Source organism: Emydura macquarii, unplaced genomic scaffold, assembly GCF_026122565.2.
Source record: "Emydura macquarii macquarii isolate MOO-44397 ecotype Brisbane River unplaced genomic scaffold, CSIRO-AGI_Emac_v2 contig_1253, whole genome shotgun sequence".
In the NCBI taxonomy this organism is placed as follows: domain Eukaryota; kingdom Metazoa; phylum Chordata; order Testudines; family Chelidae; genus Emydura; species Emydura macquarii.
In genome coordinates, this window is record NW_027131390.1 from 3,082,131 (window position 1) to 3,087,230 (window position 5,100).

A 5,100-nucleotide genomic window follows, 5' to 3' on the forward strand; every position below is an offset into this window, starting at 1 on the left:
CCAATGGGTCAAACTCAAACCCTCTGACCCAGCTAGCCTGGGACTTGAGCATGCTGGCAGTTGCGATCTCACTCTGAATTCCATGGCCTGATCTCATCTTTAGCCGAGTCTGACTGACACAGCGAGATGTCACGCCAAACTGTGTGCACTAGCAAGCCTCGGGCATGGCCCACTAGCTTCTCCAGCGTGCGCTGACTGGCCCCAGAATATTACTCAGACATTGTAGGTTTAATTAAAAATAAAAAAAAAACCCTAACCCTTCAAAAACGTGTTTTCATTTCACAGCAACTTCTCTGTCGTCCCGAAAACGAGCTCCCGGCAGAGCTGAGGCAGGGGGCAGCCGAGGAGGAAGTGGTCAGGAACCTCTCGTTTCCCGCATGTTTTACCATGTTTGGTTCTAATTTCTAAGCATCGCTTCCCCTTTCAGGTCTTCGGCCCGTAGCGCCCATGCCCCTAAGCCAGGCTGCCTGGCGTGTGCAGCCGAGGGACTGACGGGCTCAGCGGGAGCTCTGGAGCAAGCCTGCTTCGGTGCCAGTTTTACATAAGGACTGAATGGGCAGAGGACGCCGACTGCTGCAGACTGGGCAGCATTTTGCTCTTGCTCCTTTTTTCCTTCTCTAGCTGCCCCCCCTCAGCCCTGGCCCCACCCCAGCCAACTTGCCCTTCTAGAGAAAGTCCTGAGTGCTGCAGCTCTGGTTCAGTTCAGCGCGACCCAGCTTCCTCCTGGGAGCAGCTCAGCCCCGCAGCAGGGGAACCGCTGGTTTCTCTCGGAAACGCTGCCCCAGGAGGAGCCGCGGCTCGGGCAGGGTGTCCTGAGTGACTCCATCCGGGCGAAGGGCCTGCTCCCCACAAGGCTCTAAGCAGGCCCCGTTGGGAACCAAGCCCCGCGTCCTGCTTCACTCCCCCCCTCCTGGAGGCCCGCGGGCCTTGCCCAGGGGGTCGCATCCTCCCGTCTCGAGTGGTAGCCCCCCCTCGGGTGGGGGGGTAGAAGGGGACGCTGGGTTTTGATAACGTCTCCGCCCGGCCCAGCCACGCAGCAGCCCTAGCATTAAGGGGATGTTTCTGTAGCACGTTCACGCCCAGCGTGCGAGCCGGCGATGGCTGTGCGGTGCCAGCGGCCCGGCGGGCCCCGCGCTGGGAAGCCAGGCTCCGCTCCGCTCTCCACCTGTGGCCTCCTCTTCCTTCTCCCACTCTGTCCCTCCTTCACACACGCGAGGGAGGGCGCTGAGGGCACGCTCGATTCCCAGTCTCCATTGCCCCATGTGCACATGGGGGGCCCGACACCGCTCTCCTGGAATCCAAGGGGAGATTGGGCCACAGGCTTTAGTGGGAGCAGAAGCAGACTCCAGGTCTGGGCCTAACCCCTCCTTACCCAAATCACGATGGGATTAAAGAGAAGGACAGAATACAACGAAGCGAGGCTGGAGGCTTGCCGCATTCATAACGTCTCAGTGTCTGTAGCACACACAGAGCGTCTTCATCTCTTTGCACCTCTTCCCTGGTGCGACGTATGGCCGGGCAGGGAGCCCCACGGCTCACGTTTACCAAGCTGTCCATCAGTCGCAGATCTAGAAAACACGGGGACTGGGATCTGAGCCTGACCTGCGTGAACACGGGATACAGAAAACGATGACTGAAATCATGCTGCACCATTGGTTTCCCAACAGAGCCCAGCTCCCATCGAGGAACCTCAGTTTCCCCAGAGGGTGCAGAGAGGAGGGGCAGCTGCTGGGAAATCCAGGAACCCCCACAACATTGCTGGGAGACAGGACAGCATCCACCCCACCTGACAGAGCGGGAAACTAAGGCAGAAAGGCTACATCCAAGAACCCAGTGAGTTGACGAGGACCAATACAGTCCGGCAGACCGATTCTTCTTTCATGTCGAAGAATCTCCTGCCATGATGATGGAAGGCTGGGCGCAGCGGGCCGAGCTGGCTGAAAAGCCGCTGAGCGGAGCGCAGCCTGCCCGGCGCCAGATTTCAGGAGGGAAAGTGACAAATAAAGTTTCCATTTTAAGCCATTTCGCCCTGTCTTCATTGGTGCTTTGGGGACAGAGGGCAACAAATGTGCATGATGAATGGTGCTCAACGCCCGCTAATAGCCACCCTAGGAATAATGAACTCCCATCCGCCCAGGGGAACGGGGGAATAAAGCCGCGCTGGCGAGGCCTGTGCACCTGTGCTAATGCTGGCGGATTTTTGCCCTTTTTTCACGTCGTTTTCCCAGCCGCACGGGCCAATCAGATTTATGACAGAGAAGGTCCCTCATTTTGACAGCCCGAGCCCAGAGGAGAAGGGGGAGAAGCCGGTTCTGCAGGTGTGTCTCTCCATTTCCCCGTTTCTGAGTCACACTGTGCAACGCCTCTCAGGGAAGGGTTCGCCGGCAGTGGGTACTTATGATTCATGATCTCTGATCGTGATCCAGTGACACACTTACTGCCAGCCAAACGGCCCTCCTACCGGCACAGTAACCACAAAGGCTTACACCAGGGAGTGGCCGGCCGTTGTTCTTCTGTGTCAGATGCAGAGCAGACAGGCGGCTTTATTTATTTTTCTCCCCACCAGCCTGGGTGTGGCTGGGATCCGACACAGAAGCCAACTGTTAACTGCACAGTCCGTCTCTAGCGCCTTTAACAGACGACACCCTTCCGCCAGTGTTGGAAAGGGGTGAGGCGAGGGGGGGCTGCTGTTCTTTAAATGGCCTGTCTCCCCCCGACAGATATTCCTGCATTTTGCTACAGGTTCACAGGCTACTCTTCCAACAGTTCCCAAGAGAGGAGGCAGGATGACTGCTGTGGTGCATCCTTTCCCCTGGGGGGTAGACGAGAGCGGACTGCACAGCCGAGAAAGGGCGCACACGTCCTCAGCGTTCGGACAGCTAGACAGAACAGTCTGTTTCAGCAGAGGTGTTTCTGCTGGGGGTAGCTAAGGAGAATTCCCCCATTTAATCCTGCCTACCACACGTCTCACGCCTGCATTTCTGCCCCACCCCAGATGCCTAGTGACTCCGCTCCTAGTTGAGGGCGAGCAGGCAATGCCGCTGCAGGTCTGGAGAGCTGCGCTCCTAGGAGTGCTCGGCTCCATTTACAGCAGTTCTTCTGGTCATTTCCTCTGGGCTGGTCCATCCAGTAACGATTAATAGAGAACGTGACCGACGAGGCATTTCAGCGTCCACCCCAGGCACCGACAGGTGAAGGCGAACAGCCAGTCAGCCCGCTGCAGTGAGCACGGCCCTCGGCTGACGCCAAGCCTTGTTTCTCGTCTGATTTTGTCAATTTGCTAAAGACAGAGACTAGAAAGCGCCAGCGCCCGGCATTATTTAGAGGACACTGGGCCGGCCCGTGGATTTTTCATATTTCTCATTCCAACAGACACAGTCTAAACGACAGAGCGACTGCTTCCGCTCAAACACCGCCAGGGACTGGCCAACGTGCTGGTGGCAGGCGGAACAACGCAACAGGCTGCATCAATTCCGGCTTCACGAGGCTCATCTGTGGACCAGGCAGCCCGCTCGTCGCATCTCCCTCCTGGGTTCGGATGTCTTCACTTTCCTGCCCTGGGACTTTCCGGCAGCACTTTTCCAAGCCGAGACCTCGGGCGGTGCTCATTGGTTGTGAGCAGAGACGGCGAGGTCGACGCTAGACAATTAGGGGCCATTAGGGTATTTGCATATTCCCGGACGTCCCTGTGGATTTAAAAACTGGTCACTGTGCATCCCTGAAGCTCTCGAGCTCTTGCTACGCTCCGAGGCCACACAGCCCTGGGTGGTGCCTTGGATTCCACCAAACCTGCCAAACGTAAGTGTCAATACAAACCACAGGCAACCTGTCAACGCTTTAACCAGGCCTAAACTGCAGCCACCTCTAGGGTGCAACAGAAACAGCAGAACAACAGCACACAGCAACATGCCTGATTAGGACGGGTGGTAAAGAATAACCAGTTGAAACAAGAGTGGGGATACGCAGAACATTTGTCCAGGACACGGAGGGTTAATGGCCCACCACCGAAGCCGGGGTGATGGCAGCAGTTCTTTCTGCGTTCTCCCCCACAGTCTCTTTTTAAGGATTCCCCAAAGGCAGCTCTGGGCAGAATAACCCATCCTCGCCTTTCTTCCACCCATCGGTCTTCGCTTCCAACCAGCCACACTGAGTTCCTCGATTGCCGGGGCTTTGCTCCTCTGGTTCACCCACCCCAGTCTGAACCCACCCCTCGAGCGCTCGCACTGGCCCCTTTTTGTTTCAGTTAACCCAGCCGCTCTCTTTCCGCCTCACCCCTTTTCCGACCAGCTTTCCACAGCAGAGCGGCGTGACAACGCACGACGCTTTACCCGCTTTCCATCAGCGGAGCTTACGCGCTGGGTAAATGTGTCGGCCCAGGTATCACAACAACAACTTGCTGCCAGCCCCTGGACTCCTTCCTGCTACGCCTGTCAGCAGGCCTCTCCCACCGCCTCCTCAGGCCAGGACGTGCCGGGCTCCCGGCTGGAACTCCCTAACAAATCCCCAAAATGGAGCTGACCCCAAGGTCTGCCTTCCTCCGGCTCGGCCTTCCACCCCGCTCCAGGCCCTCACTCAACACCTTCCCCGCAGTCCAGCCCCAGTGACTGCCCCATCTCTCTCCTGGCGTCCCACTAGACGTGGCTACTCAAGAGGGGACCTCAGGGCCAACTCTCCCCCCGGCTTCCTCCTGCGCCCTCCCACTCTCTCATCCCGGGCAGCGACTGCAGAGCCGCCTTCCGCCTTTACAGCAGCCGCCCAGCTCTCTCCCAGCGAGGTCTGCTCTTCCACCGGGGCAGGCCCACCCCCAGGCGCAGCCAGGACGGGGCAGGTACCACGACGCCTTTACCAACCCGGCTGAGTGGGTCGCCTCTGCTCCGTCACTTACCACATCCTGTCACGTGCGTGTCCCAAGAGCAGAAAGAGAACGGGGCAAGACGCTCCTGGGACGGATGAGCAGCACCGTGCGCCGGAGCAGCGACCCCAGGGATAGAAAGGAAAGGAGGCAGAATCACAGAATCCTTGAAGATGAGGGTTGGAAGGGACCTCAGGAGATCATCTAGTCCAACCCCTGCTCAAAGCAGGACCAACCCCAACTAAATC